This window comes from Episyrphus balteatus, chromosome 3, assembly GCF_945859705.1.
Source record: "Episyrphus balteatus chromosome 3, idEpiBalt1.1, whole genome shotgun sequence".
Taxonomy (NCBI): Eukaryota; Metazoa; Arthropoda; class Insecta; order Diptera; family Syrphidae; genus Episyrphus; species Episyrphus balteatus.
In genome coordinates, this window is record NC_079136.1 from 66,322,405 (window position 1) to 66,346,058 (window position 23,654).

Genomic DNA, 23,654 nt, shown 5'->3' on the forward strand with positions numbered 1-23,654 from the left:
GCAATTAAAGTAAAACAAACAAACAAAAATATTTGAACACAACGGCAACACCTAAAATATATAAATAAACATTTTTAAAAAGCTCGAAGCTAATTCATATTTGTAAAATTAAATTAAGTAAATTGAGAAAAGGGTTTTTGAAAAAATGGTGGTAATTAAACTCAGATTTTTGAAGAAAAAAAAAATCATTGAAAAAATTTTAACATGTCCTTTTTAAAACTTATTCGTAATATAAAATGCATTTATTTTTCAAAATTTTTTGGTCACATTTATTATGATTTGAAATTATAAAAGGAAATGTCAATATGTATTTCAGTTTATGCACGGAGAAAACAGAACACATAGAATTAAGCGGATCGCACCTTAATTTTAGCGGATTTCTGCATGGTTTTTTGCTAAGATGACTTTCGCCTTAAAGGTGACACTTTTTTCTCCGTGTGAAAAAAATTAAAAACTATTTCATTTTCGAAGAACTTTTTTTAATAGCAGTTTTGAAAAAAAAAATTAACTTATTTTTTTTTTTTAGTTCAACATTTTAAATATGAAGTTATTTTTTTTATTCAATAGCCCTTCATTATGCCAAAATCTTTGAGTTTCAGTTTTTATCAAAAAATCCAATGAAATTGAAGTAATTTTTAATTTTTTTTTGTTCAAAACTGTATTAATTATTACCTTTTTCTCTCCGGAATAGTCCGGTCAAATTAGACTAAAATAAGGGGGTGAGGTTACATAAATTCCCAGCAAGCTGAAAATTGGTATGATTGTTGGAAATAACATCATAAATTAAATCTAAAAAGTCCTCATCGATCCGAGGCCTGGAAAAAAAATTACACGGGGTCAAAGGTCACAAAAACTATTTTCAGCAAAACGGTAAGTCTTATCAACAAATTTTCAATGCAAAAATTGTAGACCAGATTATTATCTTTAAAAAGTGTCATAACACTTTTTTTCCTTAGACCCACCGTTTCTTAGGTATAACGATTCAAAAAGTTGAAGTTGAGTTGTAATCGTCATAATCAGGCCTATTCTTAAAAAAAACTCCCAACTGAAAAGTTCTTGAAATTTCATTATTTTTGTAGCTTGAATTTCGTTCTTCAATGGTTCAGAACATGGGGAAAGCAAAAAAAATGGAAATTTTCACCATTTTTCCAATTGGGGCCCTTCTCCCCAAACCATTTCCCTGGGAATTTTTGTTTAGAATAGGTCTGAATATATACAGGGTGTCCGATAGAGAATGGACACCCCTAAAACGGCTGATAGCTACACTTATGATGTTCTAAAAACAAATAGAAAAAAGTTCTATCGCCACCAGTTCATAAAATATTGGCTTTTTTTCGTTCAGTGTATTTTAAATTTTATCATCTTATGTTTTCGTTCACTACAACCACGAATGAACGAATTTTATTTATTTCTTTTTTTTATAATTTTCTACAATAATTGGATGAGTACATAAACACTTTAAAAATTTCATAGATATTGCACATTTTTCTTTAAGAAAAATTTGAAATCTGTTTTTCGATGCAAAATGTAAAAAAAGTATTTTATGAAAAATTTTAAACACCTGTGGTATAAAATAAATCTATTTAAACCTAGGTGGCTAACTTTCTTAAAAACATTCTTGTCTAATAATATATTCATGTCCAAAATTTTTTTTTAAATAAATTCATATTTTACTTTGAAAAAGTTTGAAAAAAAGTCATTTAAAAATTTTTATTAATGTTTTTTTTTCAAAATTCTGAGTTGAGGACCATTCATTCAAAAACTCTTTATTAAATTTAGTGAATTTAAATTTTACAAATAGAAATGACTTTTAAAAAACTTGTATGCAAATACTATAGGTGTAAGTTATTATTATGCTTTAAATAGGTACTCCACTTTTTGCACAGTTTACAAAATAAATACTCATCAAAAATTCCAAGTAAATGATTTCGAAAACATACTCCGTCAAAAAACAATATCATGAGAAATTCGAAATTTATCGAGTAAACTGCCAATTTTGCGTGGGATGATAATAGATCACTAAAAAAACTGCATAATATTAAAACTCACACAAAATTTCAAAAATTTTGGAGGACATCAAAAAATTTTTAAATATTTATTTTTTTCTGTTTCTTGTTTTGTTTTTGTTTTTTAATAGCTGATAGAAATCTGGATGCTAATTTTTCAACAAAAAAAAATAATACCACCCATTAATCTTTTAAATCTGTCCAAGTTGTTTTTTCGCAATTAGTAAGATATATGCAGATACAGCTATCAAACTCAACGACGACAAAAAAGAACGCACGTCACATTAAATGATTGCTTTTGATTTAAAATATTTTTCTTAATGTTTATCAATGTGATCAAAGTACGCACTTTGCAGCAAAACATGTGACATTCATTTTGCCAGATTTATTTGCACGAAATTAAAATGCAAAATTTTTTAAAATTTATTACTGTTAATTGGCAAACAAGCATATCAATTATTGAATTAGAGAGAAATTGTATGAAAGCTATTTTCGTTTTATGTTTGTGCAAGTAGGTATTCTAGGACTGTGTCTTAAAAATTATGTTTTTTAATACCAAAAATTCTTAAATAAGGTTAAAATGTAGATAATTTTTAAAAGTAATTTCTATAATTTCCAAATTAATTTCATATCCTAAATCCTACTTATCCTAAAGCCTTTATTTGCACCTTATCAGATATAAAGAATTATAAAATCAAATGTAATAAATTTCTTGAATAAAACGTTAAATTATTTATGTTCTACATGTACCAAGAGCAAATGTATTTACCTGCAGTTTATTGCATGTTTTTGTTTTGGTATAGCATGGTGCATGCATATCAAACTATCTACTAAACATCCACTTATTTTCTTAGAATACTTAAAACTTTTTTTCGTGTAGGCATATACTAGCTCCGAAAAGGTGTGAATTCAATTAATTCGACTGTCTGTAACCTTGTACCAATTCATTCTTGATTCTCACAAATTAATTTGGTGAAGACAGATAGGAGAGAGAAAAAGAGAGCAAACAGTTTTTTTTTTCTGTAGCAGACAGCAAAAAAAAAAACCTATTAAAGACGTAAGTTTTCATGAAAATTTTATTCGTTTATACAATAAATTAAACAAGTCAAATCTTTTGACCTTACATTGTATATGCTCATCGGATTTTTGAACTTTTCATTGTTTTATGTCTAAATGATTACGTTATTTTGTTTGTCATGATCCCCAAAGGTCTCTTTTTCTGATATATATGTATATAAAAATAAAAAAAAAGTTCAAATGTGTTGATGTTGAAGTTGAAATTAATTAAAATTTGATGAATTATGTTTTAAATTTATCTTGATCTAATTAGGCATTTTTTTTTTAATAGACATATTTTGTTTGCATATTATTGTTTGGATAAATAATAGCGAGAAACATTTTATATTTTCTTTTCAATTTATTCTTGGAGACATCCATAGTATATGAGAGTACTAGTTTTAAGGCATGTTAAGAGATTTAAACAACAACTGCAATTTTTAGGTTATTTAAGATTGTTCTTATTTTATCTTTCTTCTAAGCGCCTCGCTTCGCACATAAAATTTAAAATAATTAAAAATAAATATTGATATACACTCCGCGACACTGGATTGAAGTAGATTTTGACATTTTTGACTAACTAACATGACTTACCTACAAGTACGTATGAACATATAAAAGTACTATAGTTTTATATGAAAAAGATGTTTCATTTTGTAATAGGTACCTACAAATTTTTTTTTTATTAATTTTTTTGAAAATAAAAAACAAACGAATTTTAATAGTTATTAAATATATGTAAAATAGTAAATTGAAGTGGCTTATTTTATGTTTGAGTGTCATTGACCACTGATCTAAAATTGACCAACAATTTATGCATATGTCTTACCTGGTATATTTTTTAACACTTTTAGAATAAAATTTAATTTTTTGGTTATAATCGAAGCAAATACAATATAATCTAAGAAATTTATGGTTTTATATTATGAAATATAAACTAAAAACAATTATTGTCAAAACGTCACTTCAGAGAACTCGCAATCGTTCTTACTTGCGATATAGGTACTATATATCAAGTTATGCATTCGTACAAAAAAAAAGTTGAGATAACATTTTCCATGACATTAAGATGGTAGACAATGCCAAAAAAGTGGGTCCCAGAAGTCCGTCTGTCTGTCTGTCTGTCAGTCTGTTAGTCTGTTAGTCTGTCAGTCTGTCAGTCTGTCAGTCTGTCAGTCTGTCAGTCTGTCAGTCTGTCAGTCTGTCAGTCTGTCAGTCTGTCAGTCTGTCAGTCTGTCAGTCTGTCAGTCTGTCAGTCTGTCAGTCTGTCAGTCTGTCAGTCTGTCAGTCTGTCAGTCTGTCAGTCTGTCAGTCTGTCAGTCTGTCAGTCTGTCAGTCTGTCAGTCTGTCAGTCTGTCAGTCTGTCAGTCTGTCAGTCTGTCAGTCTGTCAGTCTGTCAGTCTGTCAGTCTGTCAGTCTGTCAGTCTGTCAGTCTGTCAGTCTGTCAGTCTGTCTGTCTCTATAAGGAACTAGAGCCTAAACGGATGGACCGATTAATGTCAAACTTGGTATGTAGCGTTATTTGGCGACTCTCCAGAGGGGTTTTTGGAGTTAATTTTCTTGGACCAAAAATAACGGTACTTGTCATATACCGATTTTAGTAAAATTGAAATATCTCGAAAACGGCTCTAACGATTTTGTTTAAAAAATTCAAATGTTAGTTTTAAGCTAATGTCTATCTTTCAATGAAAAATTTTTTTTTTGAAAATCATTATTAACGGTACCTGCCATAGAACCGTTTTGTTAAATCCGATTATCTCCGAAACTGCTTATTCGATTTCAACGAAACTTTTTGTGAAGAAGCATTTATATAATTTAAATATAAGCCAAAAATAAAATTTTGAAAAAAATAATTTTTGGATTTTAAAAAAAAATTTTCTATATAAAAAGTCTTAAAAATTTAAGCAACTTTAACTCTAAGTGCCGGTTTGTTCACAGTCGATTATCTTTTAATCAAGGATTATTCCATACAAAAATCCTTGATTAAAAGATAATCGAGTGTCAACAAACCGGCCCTAAGAGCAACTTCGTGCGACCCAGTCGTGCATTTTATTATTTCTTAATTTAAACTATAATTAATTTCAAATTCAATGGGGTACTTTTTATAAACATCGCTTGAGAATAGGCCGAAAAAAAATGCAGAAGCTTAATGTAAATCTACCACCCACTTTGGAGTTGGATGAATTGAATCTCTTTGTTTTGTATCCAAATGTTCGAAATTGATTATATTTTTTTTTCTCAGTCAAAGGTTAAAACATCGATTTTTATATAAAAACAATTCTCTTTGGATTTGTAAATAAATATAATTTAAAAATGTCAGTTTTGTTTCGTTCTAGTTCAATTATAGTTCAAATGGATGTCGATTAAAATATTTTCCACATTTTGTGGAAATTCTTGACCTTTAAAGCCTAAGTTTTTTTTTCAACAAAACATTCTTTTTCCTAAATTCTCTCTAAATATAAAAATCGGTTCGAAAGTTGATGATGCTCCATTTATTCTGTAACTCTACAAAACGTTCTAGATTATTATTTTTGAATTTAGTTTTTTAACACAGTTTTATTTTTGTTTAGTGATAGAAAATTTTATTTTTTTTAAGTTTTTCTACAGATTCAAATGTTCCGCATACACCACAGTGACCTGGAAATCATTTAATCGTATTTTCTGAATGGTCTGGTCTGTCAAGAAAAAGATCAATCCGATGTAAACTTAATGTTGAAAAACTGTAATTTAGGATCACAAATTAACTAAGATTAGTTAATTTGTTGCAAACACTCTATGACTATTGCTCTTTCCACCCCGTCTGTACAGCCATTCCATTTGCATTTTTAGGACATTTTAACATTATCCAGTTTATCTCGTTGAAGAAGCAATATTTTTTCTTGAAACTTGATGGATCTTAAGGGCTCATGATAAAGTTGAAGTTCTAGAAGTTTCAAAAAAAAAAAACTAATTCAAAATAGCTAAATTATTAACAGACAAAGACGGTAACGGAGAAGACTTGTACGCGTCTTCTCCGTTACCACTTTATCTGTGAATAATTTGGCTACGTTTAATTAGTTTTTCGTGAAACTTCTAGAACATCAACTTTATCATGAGTCCTTAAGACATACCAAGTTTCAAGAAAAAAGATTGCTTCTTCAACAAGATAAACTGGAAACAAGGTCAATATGTCTTCTCGGTTACTTTGGAATGGCCCTGTACCAAATAAATTACCTAATCTTTCGTCAAACTATTTTAATCTTTCATCTGATATCATTCATTTAAAGGACGTACTGTTCGAAATAATGTTTTAAAATTGTATGTACTATGCATCTAAGAAAAAAACTACCGTAGATCCAGTATCAATCTATTTATATTTCTGAAGGAACCTTTTTGTTAGTTCAGGTGTTAACTACTTGATCCTTTGAGACAGTTTACACCGCCAGTCAATCAATCACCGACAATACACAAAAAAAAAAAAAATGCTGTGTTCTACAAAGTTTCATGTCTCAGACACAAGGTATAAACATAATTCATCTTCATACAAAATAATAACTCTCAACAAAAAACAAAAAAAAAAAATGAGAAGAAAAGCCGGTTAAATATTCAAAAATATTTTTGGTTATTCATTGAGGCTTAAATTCTTAAAACAAACACTCCCATAATAAAAAGTTCTCCCTCCCAGACTTATTTATCTTTCTTTCTGCTTTTTCATAAAATATGCAATTTGTCAACAAAACCAAATATAATTCCATATCGTGAATCACTTCATCATAACTCATAAAACTTCTTCGTATTGCTTACTTTTTTTTTATCAAAATCAATTAGTCATTTGAATTAATAGATGAAACCAGAGATGAATCATATTCTTTGCTATAAGAAATTTGTGTATAAATCTTTATCAAGAACATATGCATAATTCAACAATATTGTTTTAGATCTTTCATTCATTTTCATTCATTCATTAAATTATTGATTCATTTCGACGAGAGGTTTAGGACACAATAATCTATTTCAAAAAGTATCTATGATATGCTTTTTGATGAAATTATTTATCAAAAGATACACAACACATAAACAAAAGTCCTTCTCATCTCATCTCATCTTTTCTCATCTCATTTCATCAGAGTTGTGTCAGAGCCGAGTTAAAATCAGAAAATCAGCATGTCTTTTGTGTCCGAGAGTCCCAGACAATAGAAAACTGATTTTCTAAAAAGGACAAAGAATTCAAATTTCATGTCTAATTAAAATGTCCTTATAATGCCAGGCTGTAGTTGACATCTTTTAATTGTTAAATTGTTCTAAAGAAACATGTTTCTTTTCTTTTATTTTTGTGTTGAAACCATTATGACAACCCTTATAGTGTGATTATAAAGAATTTTTTTTTGTATTCTTTAGAAAAAAAAAATAATAAACTAAATGGTTATGCAACAAGCTCGACCATGTAGATGACTATGAATACGTAGACGACGGAAAGGACTAAAAAGTCAGATGGCCATTTTATCGAATCTATTTTGCATGTCGTTATCAGATTTTTTTTTTCTTTCTTATATATTTTTACTTTTATTTTTTTTTTTTTTTTAATAAGAAAAAAAAAATCCAAGTGCTAATGAGACACTTGAAGCTTCTTCGTGCGACTATACTGAGAAGGAGAATATGTGTGTGCTCATAAATCTTTAGAAAAATAAAAATTCTGTATGCGGTAAATCGGTCAGGGTCTGGTGGTAGTAGGTATACTGAAATCCAAGTGAGGGTGGATAGATGGTTGACAGCGCCCGAATAGCAACGACAAAAGTTGTGAAGAGGATGACTGCGGCTATGAGACGATGATGAAATATCCCAAAAGTGAATTCAATTTTAGGGTCAAGGATTTGATTTAATAGAAAATTATCACAATTTTGTTGGTTATTACAACAAATAAATGTGTGTTTAAACGGAAAATCACAAGTTGTGAGGTCTTGAACCAATCAGGTCTAATGATGGAGAAATAGGTTTAGGTGTCAAAATTTCAATATAACATGATTATTTGCGAGAAGCCTTAATTTTTCTCCTTAATTTTAACAGATTTGTTTGGGAAGAATTTGTATCATTTATTCAAAATCGGAAATTTTAATGAGGTATCCTTCCAATTTATATTTTCACAGAAATCCTCTGATAAAAAATGACGAACATTATCTCAGTTCAACCTAATATTTTAAAAGTGAATTTTTAAAGACATTACAGGATTTAAGGTATCGTCGTATTTTTATGGAACGTAACTATTCGTCCAAAATATTTGTGTGATATAGCTAATTCATTTGAAAAAAATACAGTTATCGTTTAAGATCTAAGTTGCTAGTTTGCTAAAAATAGACATTCAACCGTCGAAAATTTAGATTTTTCATATATAAATTTGAAACGGGAGAAGCTACCAAAAAAATCCTATGAAAGGCTTGCAAGTTTTGTAATTCGTTAAAAAAAATTGTTAGACATTTTTTGCCTAAAAATCTAGGTACCTTTTTTTAATTCATCACCTTTAAATTCATTTTTTTTATATGACAACCTATAATAAATTTTCAATCATCTGAAAGCTTATTGTTTCACCTTTTATATGACGCTTCAATTATATTCCTACCATGCCTATAAAAAAAAGTAAGATTTTTTTAAAGTCAACCATGTCGAAATTTCAAACTGAGACACTGGTGGCTGAGGTGTTTTGAGATATTTTTCAAGTTTTTCAATTCAAGATTGTGTAACTTGTAGAGCACGTGCCGTTATGTGTAATTTATATGAAATGAAAGGTAATACCATCAGCATGCGTAAGATAAAACAAATTTGTATGTACTCCAGATCAAAAGATATAACGTGTTTAGAAAAAGAACATCTTTTCACCATTATCTCAGGATTTTGAATTATGAAATTAACCCTTTCGAACCCAAGCTATGAAAATCAATATTAAAAAATGTTTTTTCGGTATTATCGGGTCAAATACATCACAACTAAGAATTATGAATAGCAAAAAGTTATTTTCCAAAATAATAAATAGCAAAACTAAGAGACCGAGAGCCGGCAGCATATTTTGGCAGTTTTGATATAACCGAAATTCGAGTGTGCACACTGCACATATCTAGATATGCACCACAGTATGTCAACGGAAAAAGTCTGGCAGTGATCTTTTTCAGCTTTCCCTTGCCAGACGCATCCAAAGTGCAGCAAAAAATCAACTTTTGGCGTTTTGGTACAAAATAAGATTTTAGACTCTTTCGATCCCTGGGTTTATGCTCTTTCCATCCCTGAAGTCAAAATGCATTTCGGATTTTTTCCCAGACCCCCATATAGCAAAATCTAACTTTCTAACGCTGGGTCCGAAAGGGTTAATTGAAAAATTACAGTTTATTTTATTACCTATCTACAGTAAAAAATTCATTTATCTATCTATAAAAACCAAAAAGTTAAAATCAAATGATTTTTCCTGTCGCTTTTTTCGTTTCATTTTGTTTCATATCACTACGATACTAAAGAAGTTTTCACTTCCAAAGTGTATGTGGTCAAAACTCAAAAATTGCGAATTTTTGTACCTAGCTTTTAAAATATGTTTTTTGAAATATTTGTTTAACTCACTTCACAGACTATAAAGTTTTCCACAAAGCAGCTAAAGACTAACACTTATTGTTTCAAAGGTAGTGCGCTCAAAAGAGTGGTATCATACTTATCGTTTTTTTTTTCTATTGTAGTCGAATAGTCAATGTTATCGAAACAAATTTTCAAAGAATGTTTAGATAATGTGCTCTTTTACATAATTTAATTCAGTTTTTATTTCTTAGAGCTGTAAGTTAATAAAAAAATTTAAAATAACAGTTTTTCGTGCTCAACTCTTCTAAAACGCAGTTTTTTAAATATGTTTTAAATTTATTTCATAGCCCATGATGTTTTCCATAAAAAAGCTTAAAATCTGCTTTTTCGTAGCTACAATCGTTTAGAAGATAATTATGTTTCAGAGAGAGGACTATAAGAACAAATCACGTATTTTGTCTTTAATACTTAAACAGTTAACAGTCTATCGTAAAACTTTTTAAAAATTCGCATAGAGCTCAAAACTTGAAACATTGAAAATAGTAAATAGTCAAAACTCAAAAAAGTCCTCAAAAATCCCATGTGTACATTGAAACTTATTCAAGGTTAAATGTCGAAAATGTTTGTTTAATAAAAGGCAAAATACACGATTTTGTCGTATAATTCTTTCTCAGAAACCTAATATCTTCTAAACGATGGCATTTTTGATTGGCCAGTTGGTTGAAATGGGGTCGAAGGAGCTGTTTTTAATAGTACTCTGGCTTGGGACGACCTGATCAACACTGTTGCTGAAATTTACGCTGTACTTTATTATTTTGTATTTCCCTATTAATTTGAAAGTATGGATTTAGTACTCATATTTCAATATCTTTTATTTCAAGCACTTAGTACACTCTAAAGTAGTTATCATTTCTATACCTTGTATCCAAAACAATACCTATCAATCTTTACAATGATAAACATCTTTTTGAAAAAAACACAAATCAAATCAAAATTTTCTATTTTTATAAACTCAACATGATTTAAAAATCCCACATTAAAAAATGAAAAAAAAAACCATAAACATGCAGACATCATTTCTAATGAAAATTAAAAATCAATTTCTATCGAAATGAAATAAAAAAAACGTGGGTTGAGGAGAATTTCACGACAAATATGGATTAACGGAATTCGTAATGAAATATCAATAAAATTGTGATGGAATTTCTAATTTACAAACATACACACTACAGTCTTTGCAGTGCAATGACGACAACAACGCTTTAAAGCTTTTATTGTCCCATACAACGTTTATTTTGTTTGTTTTATTTGGAATTTAATTTGATTTACTTCAAATGTCAAACGAACGATTTAAAAAAAATTACATTCAATTCCTGTGATTCTATTTTATTTAATCTTTTACATCAAGTGTGGGTTTTATGTCTCTGTTTATTTATTTATTTGTTCTCATCATCATATCACCCACCCGGCTTTTTTTTATCGACAATACCGCACCCATTAACAATTTAAGCGGTGTTAAAACCTTTCATTTGATATTGTTTTTTTATCTTAAGGAATTTTAATAATAGAAAAAAAGTAATAATTGATAACTACAAAAATAATAATTAAATAAAACAAACTCTATGGTAAATATAAATATTCCAACTTGATTGAAATAATGTACGTAAATTGTAGTTACATGTTGTATGTACTCATTATTGAATTGTATACCCAATTGATTAGATAAACGATAAACAACATATTAAGTTATCCATTTCTTTCTAGACTTTGAGACCCACAACCACACACTGACACCTCATGATTCAACTCACACACAAGTCGGGGGTTTTTGTTTAGTATTTTTTTTTTTCATTGCCGATTACTCTTGAGGTACACAGTGTGGTAAATCACGAATCTAGCTGGTCAAAATTAATAACTTGCGTTAAATCATTGTAACCAAATGATTATCTTTAAAAACATCTGCAGATAATACAAAAAAAATCATGTATGTATGTAATTCACACGTGGTAGAAGTGAAACCTTAAAAAACATTTTTCTGGCTAAAAAAATCGAAAAAATCTACCTTTTTTTCATTCCACCACCTTTAAATCCATTTTTTTACATGACAACCTATAATAAATTTTATATCATCTAAAAGCTTACTATTTCACCTATTATATGACAATTCAATCATATTTCTACAATGCCTACAAAAAAAGTAAGAAATTTTTGAAAGGTAAAGGTGTTAAAGTTAAATAAAATTTATATGTGCTCTAGATCAAAAGAAAAGAAAAGCAAAAATTAAAATTAATTACCTATCGACAACATAAGTTTCATTCATCTATCTATTAAAAGAAAAAAAACAAAGTTATAATCAATTGATTTTCATTTTGTTTCAAATCACTACGATACTAAAGAAAGTTTTCACTTCAAAAGTAACTCCTTTTTGTGTGATGCAAACTTGAAACATCAGGGACTATTAAAAACATCTGTATTTGTATTACCCTCTATGTTTTTCTAGTAAATAAAATGCTCTAAATTTCTTCGTGACCTTTTTTTTGCATTGAACTTGTTAAATTGATGTTCCGGCAGCAAAGCATCATTCATCATTAATAATGCCTCATTAGATGAAAATTCCAGTGGTTCAGTGGTTCCAGAGGATCTGAACTTTATCTTTTATACACTTTTATTAAAAGATTAATCGAAGAAATTTTCGATAAATCTATTACGGTTTTATCGGCATATGCTTTTCCAATTTCGCGAAAAACAATTTTACTGGTTTTAACTACATATTTCCTGATGGCTAGCAGAGCTGTGTCAATCGCGATTGATTCGTTCTTTTTGAATAGTTTACCAAAAAGATTGATTGCAATCACCATTACCTACTAGAGATACGATCATTTTCGAATCTCGTTCAGGCAAGAAAAAGATCAGAGTGAACGAAATTCAAATCTATCGGCCCTATTCGATTCACGTGAAAGTCTAAAATAAGAAACCTTTAAATAGGGGTTAAAATTAAATTTAAGCAAATTTGTTTCTTTAGAATTTCTAAGACAGACGGACACAAGTTAGAGGTTTTTCAAAGCCAGTTAGACGTGATAAAGGTATGAAATCTTTCGATTCACGTGAATCGAATAGCAGAATAGGCCTGTATAAATCAATTTAAAACCATGCAAAACTTAATAAGACTCATGTCTTACTTTAAAATAAATAAAGAAAATAAAAAATGAATTTATTTGAAACAAAAAAAAAAAAAAATAGAATCCAAAATGATTGAAAAAAATGAACGATTGAATAGAACGAATCATTGAACTGAACGAATGAATCTTTTAAAATGAACGATTCACACAGCTCTAATGGTGCACTTAAGAAACTTTTAATCTTGCGTGTCTTATATTTTTCTCGCAATTTTTTGCATTGAACTTGTTAAATTGATGTTCCGGCAGCAAAGCATCATTCATCATTAATAATGCCTCATTAGATGAAAATTCCAGTGGTTCAGTGGTTCCAGAGGATCTGAACTTTATCTTTTATACACTTTTATTAAAAGATTAATCGAAGAAATTTTCGATAAATCTATTACGGTTTTATCGGCATATGCTTTTCCAATTTCGCGAAAAACAATTTTACTGGTTTTAACTACATATTTCCTGATGGCTAGCAGAGCTGTGTCAATCGCGATTGATTCGTTCTTTTTGAATAGTTTACCAAAAAGATTGATTGCAATCACCATTACCTACTAGAGATACGATCATTTTCGAATCTCGTTCAGGCAAGAAAAAGATCAGAGTGAACGAAATTCAAATCTATCGGCCCTATTCGATTCACGTGAAAGTCTAAAATAAGAAACCTTTAAATAGGGGTTAAAATTAAATTTAAGCAAATTTGTTTCTTTAGAATTTCTAAGACAGACGGACACAAGTTAGAGGTTTTTCAAAGCCAGTTAGACGTGATAAAGGTATGAAATCTTTCGATTCACGTGAATCGAATAGCAGAATAGGCCTGTATAAATCAATTTAAAACCATGCAAAACTTAATAAGACTCATGTCTTACTTTAAAATAAATAAAGAAAATAAAAAATGAATTTATTTGAAACAAAAAAAAAAAAATAGAATCCAAAATGATTGAAAAAAATGAACGATTGAAAAGAACGAATCATTGAACTGAACGAATGAATCTTTTAAAATGAACGATTCACACAGCTCTAATGGTGCACTTAAGAAACTTTTAATCTTGCGTGTCTTATATTTTTCTCGCAATTTAAAAAAAAATTCTTTTCTACCCTTGTTTGACTATCTACTGTTTTTGTTTATTCAGTTACCACGTAACCTTGGTCAAGCAAGATGAAATTCAGGTTTAAAGAGCGGTCCACTGTGTCTTCCACTTTTTTTTTCGCTTAACTTGAAGCACAAAACTTTAAAATTTTTTTTTAATTTTGTATCTTCACAAATGTTCCAAAAATGATACCTGCTCATTAAAAGATACAAAAAAATGCCTTTTCGATATTTTTTTTTTTTTGAAAATGTAGTCTTCATTTTGAAAAGTGAAAATAGTTGTATGGCGTACGAGAAAACGCGAAATATGTAACTAGCTAATCTTAGTGACAAATAATAATAATAATTAAGTAGTTTTAGGCCATAAAAATGCGGAAAAATGAACTTTAATTCAATTTGAAAAACAAAGTTAATCTTCTTTATTAAAAAAGAAAGGTCACCGAATAAGGAATAGTCCAGTAATTTTAGGTTTTATCTGCGGAAAAATTCCTACTGGGCTGAATCCAACTATCTTAAAAATATTCTGGTATAAGGAGAATATTTTTAAGAAAGATGGCCACCTAGGTTTCTATAGATTTATTTTATACCACAGGTGTTTAAAATTTTTCATAAAATACTTTTTTTACATTTTGCATCAAAAAACAGATTTCAAAATTTTTTTTACGAAAATGTGCAATAGCTATGAAATTTTTAAAGTGTTTATGTACTCATCCAATTATTGTAGAAAATTATAAAAAAAAAGAAATAAATAAAATTCATTCATTCGTGGTTGTAGTGAACGAAAACATAAGATGATAAAATTTAAAATACACTGAACGAAAAAAAGTCCATATTTTATGAACTGGTTGCGATAGAACTTTTTTCTATCTGTTTTTAGAACAATCATAAGTGTAGCTATAAGCCGTTTTAGGGTTGTCCATTCTCTATTGCACACCCTGTATATTTTCAGACATATTCTAAACAAAAATTCCCAGGGAAATGGTTTCGGGAGAAGGGCCCCAATCGGAAAAATGGCGAAAATTTCCATTTTTTTTTGGTTTCCCCATATTCTTAACAGTTGAGGAACGAAATTCAAGCTAAAAAAATAATGAAATTTCAGGAACTTTTCAGTTAGGAGTTTTTTTTTCGGGAATAGGATTATGGCGATTACAACTAAACTTCAACTTTTTGAATCGTTATACCTAAGAAACGGTGGGTCTTAGGAAAAAAAGTGTCATGACACTTTTTATATATAATAATCTGGTCTACAATTCTTGCATTGAAAATTTTTTGATAAGACTTACCGTTTTGCTGAGAATCGTGAAAACCAGTTTTTGTGACCTTTTGACCCCTATAACTCTTAACGCGGACACGATATCAATGTCGATTTTTCACATCTTCATAACAAAGCCGTCATTAAGCTGTATACCAAAATTCAGCCCAGTAGGAATTTTTCCGCAGATTGGGCTTAAAAATGACTAAAATGACTGGGCTAGAAGTATTTATCAATTTGAAAAACTACAATAATTGTTTTGTTTGAATTTTCAAACTTCACAGAATTTATTTTGTTTTAATAGTTGCAACGGCAATAACTAAATATAAATAAATATACAGTAACCCATTGTAATGAGAAGCTAAAACTCATAATTTCAAAAAAAGTGGTTAAACTTTTTTTTTTTAATTTTGTCCACTTAGATTGGCGATTTACCCAACTGTGCGGCGGTTATCTTAACACCTACACTAATGTTGCATCTGCTCCAATGGTTTTTTTTTTTATTATTTCTAACATTTTAAGGCAATAGCTACTTCCACTTCTCCCACCGCCATCGCCATTTGCCACCATTCACACACACCTCGTTTCTTTTAATTGTTTTTAAGGGGATGACTCAGAAGAAAGGCATCAAAAAAATGAAGAACAACTCGTTTAAATTCACTTAGTATATCGCACGTAGGTTCAAATCAAAATACAACCAAAAAAACAGCTGATACAAGGAGGAAACAATAAAAGTTTACTTGCAGCAAAATTTCTATTTGAATCAAACAAATACAAAAAAATATATAAAAATTTTTGTTTAAACGCAAACCAATACTAAAAAAAGAGAAGGTAAAGAAATAAAGAGAAAGATTGATCCAAATTTTTATTTTCCCTGGAATTGAAAAAAAACCTGACCATGATTTCTACGAATTTCCGATGATTGAAGTGATCGCCACAAGCCAAAACAATAATTCAGTCAGCGCCAGTATAGTGATTGCTGTTTGTTGCTGCTGCTGCTGAATCTGAATCTGGTAGGTAGTAGAAGTAGAAGGTGAACACAACAGAGCAACTCAAAGTATGAGTGAGTGTGAGCAAACGCAGCAGCAGCCAGAGGCTACAGCCAGCCACACCAACTATACTAGCAGCGTGGGTGGTTATATTTAGCCCACGATAGTTTCCATTTGGAATATCATTCATTCCTCTTTCTTTATTTTTTTTTTTTTGTATTTTATTTTACATAATATAACCACAGACTAAGTTAGAGAGCAATTACAGTCTTGCACAAAAAAAATTCCGACTTATTAGTATTTTAATGATAAATAAATGTTTATTCTGTGTTGGTTGTTTTTTCAAAAAAAAAATCAATGTTTGAAACCCTCTGAGTTAAATTTTCTATTCGTCAGCAAATTTAACACACAGGATTTTTGAGATATAAATTATTCGTAACATAAAGAAGAAACATTTTTAAAAAAATCTTAAGCAGCAAAAAAGTTGGGTTTTGCTGACCAGAGTTATTTATTATAGTACAAGCGGCGACCGTCGAGTTACTTAGCTCATAAGGTTAGAGGTGTCAGGTTATTGGTGTCAAATGAAAGATAAGTTGATACTGAAAATAAAAAAATAGGGTTGCCATTTCTAAAATGGGAACTTCCATAATTAAGACAAATTAAACACCTACACTTTTTGGTTAAGATTTAATTAACGACGCGAACTACAATGTTCACGATATACCTACATATACTTCCATGTGGCAACCCTATTTTAAAGAAAAAATTGTCACATAACTAATACGTTCATATCTTTGTTGTAAGCTATTGATCTATAATCAGAAGGGAAGATATCTAATAAAAGCAAATGCAAAAACATCAACATAAAGAATAAAAGGAAGTAAAAGAATTAATAAAATTAACTTCCGATTTCCTAACATGAACAATATTTATAACCATCCAAACGAAGCATAGGTAACATTCCAATTTTGTATAATGACAGTGCTTCTTGATAAAATAGGCAGAGAACTTTGTATTCCCTCTAGAATCTTCCAACGATAATCGTCATTCTATGTAAATAATAGTTTGAATTGTGTATGATAAACGTTAAAACGATATCTCTATTTGCAGCAATCGGTTTTAATCAAAACCACTTTACGATAATGGAGAATTCCAAAAATGTTTCGTCATATCGTAGTTCGACGATAATGGTTCTTTATTTGCACCAGTCAAGTACCTACCAAATGCCGCAAAAAATATTTACGGTTTTATCCTTATTCTGAAAATACAATAATTATTTACAGTAAGACTTTGTTATTTCAGGAAATAACTATTATATGTATATTTACCTACTGTTAGACCGAGAGCTGGGAGTAGATTTCTTGCGCGAGAGCTAATTATATTAATATTAATATTACAAGAAGATCCATTTATATCGATAATAAACATGTTAGTCTGCCGGTTGTATTGGTACCGATTCTGAGAAAAAGTGCAGTTTTTTTTAAACGTTTAACTATGACACCAAAAATTTTTTCGGCTCCACAAAAGTTCTTCCATCCCTCACACCACAAATAAAAAATTATAAAAAATTAAACGAATCCATCTGCCACATTTCGATTGCATTTTTCGGACAGAAGTTAACGATTATGCTTACTTGAGCTAAATGTTTTGGTTTCAGGAAATGATAAATTGGATTTAAATTTAATTGGATTGGATTTAAAATTAATTTTAATACAAACTAAATCCACAGTGAATAATATTTCCGTAAGTGTTTATAATCTTATAACCAGGGATTGGATTTTCTTAACTTTGAATTTGTAATGAGGCAATATAGTAAGAAAGTATTGATTTTTATACAAACACGATTCATGTCCTCCTAACTTAAAATATTTGTTTTTAATTTTGCTTTTTACCCTTTAATACCTTTTTTGCTCATGGGTGCTTTTTTTCTTGACAATTTCGATTGTTTTTTGTGCCTTTTTAAAGTATCTAAGTTGTTTTTTTAAGTCGAAAAACAAATCCATTTATAACTTGTATTAAAATCATAAAGGTCAATTTTGGTGTGTACATATTAGAGATGCCGCGAACATTCGGCCACTATTCGGTATTCGGCCTATTTTTCTGGTATTCGGTATTCGGCCGAATAGTTAAACTATTCGGCCGAATACCGAATACCAAATGGAGACGAAAAAAGACAAATTATTATACCAAAATGTGTGTTTTATTAAAAAATTGTAATTTTAGTACTTATAATCTCCTAAAGGCAAGTTGTGGTGAATGAAAACTATTTGTTCCGCATTTGTTGGTAGTAAAAGATTACGTTTATCTTCGTAGACTATTCCTGCTTCGAAAAATAGTCTTTCGCTGTAAACACTTTTCCCAGGAGAAGAAAATTAGACTTTAGCAAATGTTGTTAAAATATGAAATTTTGTAGTATGTGTTGACCACCACTTGTATGGGTCGATCTTGGCGAACAGTCCTCATGTATAATTCGATTTTAGATGTCTACCCTTGCAGTAGTAAGTAGTGTGTTCAAACATTTATCTTAAAAGTAGTTCAGTTATTCATCGTTACAATACGATGTTGTTGAGAATTTTTTAAGCCACATCTATTCTTGAGACAAAGTATAAAATTTTTGAAATTGCCAACGTTTTTTTCTGAGTGTCCCTGGCCGAATATTCGGTATTCGGCCGAGGAGCGTGGCCGAATATTCGGTATTCGGCCAAATCAATGTTCGCGGCATCTCTAGTGTGTATGTGTAGTAGGTACATTTGGTACGTTTACCAACTTCACCAACACAAACACACCCATCTGACTTTTCAGATAATAAATTCCACCTGAAAATCGAAACTAAATGTCAAAAAACGTAACTAAATGCCACCTAACTTTTTATGACATCTGACCAATCAGAGCCTCTGAAAATTCAGAACTTAAGTTCAGGTGGCCTGCGTTGAACGCGGGGAATGCAATGAAGGAATCTGAATATATACATATCATTATTAAAATGATTAAGAAAATAATCTTTTAAATGAATATATACAGGGTGTCCCACAGTCACCGCCCCAAATGAAAACCATGGATTCCTGAGGTCATTTTAAGTCGAAAAACTTAAGAGGTAATTTTCTCGTTTTCGTCCCGTTTTCGAGTTACCACGGTTTTTATGATTTTTGCTCTATTGTCCTTTAACTAGCCTTATCTTTGCCAAACTACGTTTTATTCGAAAGATTTTTTTTACAACCAATCAAGAATTTGTTACAGTTTTAGTTTGTCTCAAAACTTTTTTTTCTGTGGACAACCGTTTCTCCACAATTTTGCATCAAACACAATTTTCTTCGTTTTTTAAGTTGTTTTTTACACTTTCATGTCATTTAAATAAAAAAAACACGTTAATGAGTATTAATTTTTTGTGCTTTTTATTAAAGCCCAGTTTATTTTCATAAAAAAAATAAGTTTTATTTCATAAAAAAGGCTACTGAAAGTAATTAAAAAAAAAATGAACAAACTGAGTGAATTAAAAAAAAAAAAAAATTTAAATAAAAAATTAATTTAAATGAATTAAAAACTTTTTCTGAGCTATTGTGGTTAAAAAAAGAACAAATAGATAAAGCTCAGAAAAAGTTTTAATTCATTTAAATTAATTTTGTATTTAAAAATTATTTTTTTTTTAATTCACTCAGTTTGTTTATTTTTTTTAATAACTTTCAGTAGCCTCTTTTATGAAATAAAACTTATTTTTTTTTATGGAAATAAACTGGGCTTTAATAAAAAGCACAAAAAATTAATACTCATTAACGTGTTTTTTTGACTTAAATGATATGAAAGTGTAAAAAACAACTTAAAAAACGAAGAAAATTGTGTTTGATGCAAAATTGTGGAGAAACGGTTGTCCGCAGAAAAAAAAGTTTTGAGACAAACTAAAACTGTAATAAATTCTTGATTGGTTGTAAAAACAATCTTTCGAATAAAACGTAGTTTGGCAAAGATAAGGCTAGTTAAAGGACAATAGAGCAAAAATCATAAAAACCGTGGTAACTCGAAAACGGGACGAAAACGAGAAAATTACCTCTTAAGTTTTTCAACTTAAAATGAGCTCAGGAATCCATGGTTTTCGTTTGGGGCGGTGACTGTGGGACACCCTGTATAGATCTTTATATACATTAATTTTAATGAAGATTAAATGAAGAATTTCGGGATCATAAATCATTCACAAAAGCAAGTACCCAGGTAAAAGAATTCAAATTGCATCATAAGTGAATTCTTCTCCGGTCAGGTTCTTCACTTTTGTGATTTATTTATGATTCAATTCTGAATTAAAATGTTTGCTGGATAATATAATAATGCGAACGCACAACCGATGAAAGTTTTATTTTGTTAAATTTGTTTATTCCATAAAAAATAATCGATTTTTTTTTTCTTTACTTTATTTCAATATAATTTAATGTTTGGAATAGTAAAAAATCTCAATATTTTGAAATGAAGAACAAAAAATAACATTCCCTTACTTTGACGTCTTAAGTGTGACCCTGTCTGCGTGATTCTCGTTTTACTGAATAGATTTTCTCTTCTTTTCAGAATTAGAACTACTGTCATTGAGTGCCCCAAACGATCAGTTTCAGAATCGTTCGAATGAATTCCGGAGAGTCCCGGACGACCGAACAAAAACGCTATATAAGTTTGTTTTGTAGTTTTAACTAATTTTACGCAATATTCTATATTTAAATATGTAAATAGGTATGAACACTTAACTTTATTAAATAATTAAAATAAGAATAAGTTGATTTCCTCTTTAACTGGACTAGGTTTAACAACCAACAATCACACCTGAATCTTCATTCACCCAAATATTTTATCAGAATGCCAAAACTAATGTGCATAAAATTCTTCTTTCATCTTTCTCAATCTACGTTTTTCCTGTTTTACAGTGCATTTATGATGTTCATATATGGGCGACCCAGCAGTTTGTACCACCCCCAAATTTTTTTTGCTCATTCGATAGAGCATTGGCTGAATATCATTACCCTGATTTTTCGCACTCGCGAAATTCACCTTTTAGTTTTTGTTGAATATCTCAATTTCTATTTATCCTACATAAAAGTTGTGCATACAATAAACGTAGGCCATTAAATTTCGCGTCTTTTATGTTTTGAACACTTTTTCGATGTTCTGAATATTAAAAAAGTTACAAGCCAACAAGGTAAAAAAAACAGAAAAAAGTGACAATTTTAAAGTTTTCAGCACTTTTTATCATAATTATGAAAAAACGTATCGAGAAAAGATTATTCGCCTTAAAATTCTCTACAACTCTGCTATACAACTTTTTTGTGTATCGCTATAATTAATAAAGTTATTAATTTTTGTTAAAAAATACCCCTTTTTACGAAATGAAGAGACTTAAATATAAAAAAATTGCAGGTCCTGAATTTTCTCTTGTAACATAAAGCTATAAAATACTCACTTATCATTTAAAATTCAAGATTTGGTAAAAAAAAATTCAGAAAAAAGTAAAGATAAAAAACACAAGCAAAAAAGAGCATTTTTAACAAAAAAAAAGTATTAATAACTTTTGTATTTATAGCGATAGAAAAAAAAGTTGTATAGCAGAGTTGTAGAGAATTTTAAGGTGAATAATCTTATCGCGGAAGGTTTTTTCATAATTTTGATAAAAAGTTCTGAAAACTTTAAAATTGTCACTTTTTTCTGTTTTTTTTACTTTGTTGGCTTGTAACTTTTTTAATATTCAGAACATCGAAAAAAAGTGTTCAAAACATAAAAGACGCGAAATTTAATGGCCTATGTTTATTGTATGCACAACTTTTATGTAGGATAAATAGAAATCGAGATATTCAACAAAAACTAAAAGGTGAATTTCGCGAGTGCGAAAAATCAGGGTAATGATATTCAGCCAATGCTCTATCGAATGAGCAAAAAAAAATTGGGGGTGGTACAAATACTCCAGTCAAAGCGTCGGAAAAAAGGGCCTCACCTTGCGATGAGAGGCACTGTCTGTTTTTATTTCATGGATCGATGGGGGTATATTTAAAAGGCTTAAACCCAATTTCTCACCACCTGATCATTCTTTTTAGCGGAGTTATTCACAAAAATGCATTTTTTGAGATATTTTACTTCTAAGCTAATATCTTTGCTCCAGATTGTCGTAGACCAAAAAATAATAATACAATCTCTTTCTTATAATATTTTCTATTATTGTATGTAATTTCATTGTATTTGAGTGAGTAAATATAAAATGGCAGCCATTTAAAGTCAATTCTTGTTGTTAAAAAACACATTTTTGTCATTATTTCGAAAAAAGCTTATATCATGATTGACATTTTTCTAACCTATTTTGTAGCCCTATTCATGTCCTGCGTTTTACAGAAAAAATCAGCTCGTTATCACCAAAGATGGTCGAGTTATTGATAAATGAATGCATGCAAAACCGGTGCGAAAACACCCAAAAATATCGTTTTTTGGGAATAACTCGACTTCAGAATGTCCCACGGCAAAAAATAAAGCAATGAATTGTTCGTTACAACATTTTCTATCAATTTAGTGCACAATCTTTCTGTTGAAACAAATAAAAAATAAGTAATATTAAGTCAAAGTCGTTTTTTTGTTTGCCTTATTACTTTGCAAACGGTGCGAGTATTGGCTAAGAAAATAAAATATTATTGTAGTCCTTTAAATTATCTACAATTTAAAAAAAAATTTAGCTCTCTACGACCCACACGAGCCGAGAAATTAATTTTTTAAAAAAGGTCCAAATGACCAACGAAAAAACATAAGACAAATTCTCTTATAACAAGAAACAATGAAAACAACCCCTCTCACTGAGAACTAGTATTCGAATCATAAACAAGGGAAATTTTTTTGAATTTTCGTACGGATAAATGCTTTCTTAAAATTATAATAACTCGGCTTCCGTGGGTCGTAGAAAGCTAATTTTTTTTTTAAATTGTAGATAATTTAAAGGACTACAATAATATTTTATTTTAATAGCCAATACTCGCACCGTTTGCAAAATAATAAGGCAAGAGTTTCCTAAACAAAAAAACGACTTTGACTTAATATTACTTATTTTTTATTTGTTTTAACAAAAACATTGTGCACTAAATTGATAGAAAATGTTGTAACGAACAATTCATTGCTTTATTTTTTGCCATAGGACATTCTGAAGTCGAGTTATTCCCAAAAAACGATATTTTTGGGTGTTTTCGCACCGGTTTTGCATGCGTTCATTTATCAATAGCTCGGCCATCTTTGGTGATAAAGAGCTCATTTTTTCTTTAAAATGCAGGACATGAACAGGGCTACAAAATAGGTTAGAAAAATGTCAATCATGATATAAGCTTTTTTCGAAATAATGACAAAAATGTGTTTTTTAACAACAAGAATTTGACTTTAAATGGCTGCCATTTTATATTTACTCACTCAAATACAATGAAATTACATACAATAATAGAAAATATTATTAGAAAGAGATTGTATTATTATTTTTTGGTCTACGACAATCTGGAGCAAAGATATTAGCTTAGAAGTAAAATATCTCAAAAAATGCATTTTTGTGAATAACTCCGCTAAAAAGAATTA

The 23,654-nt window shown here is 29.5% G+C and overlaps 1 protein-coding gene across 4 annotated transcripts in view; it reads right to left on the reverse strand.

Moving 5' to 3' along the window:
* The window catches only part of LOC129915455 (uncharacterized), an 81,409-nt gene that overhangs the window by 55,810 nt on the left and 1,945 nt on the right, over positions 1–23,654 (reverse strand). The gene's annotated exons all lie outside the window — the stretch shown is intronic.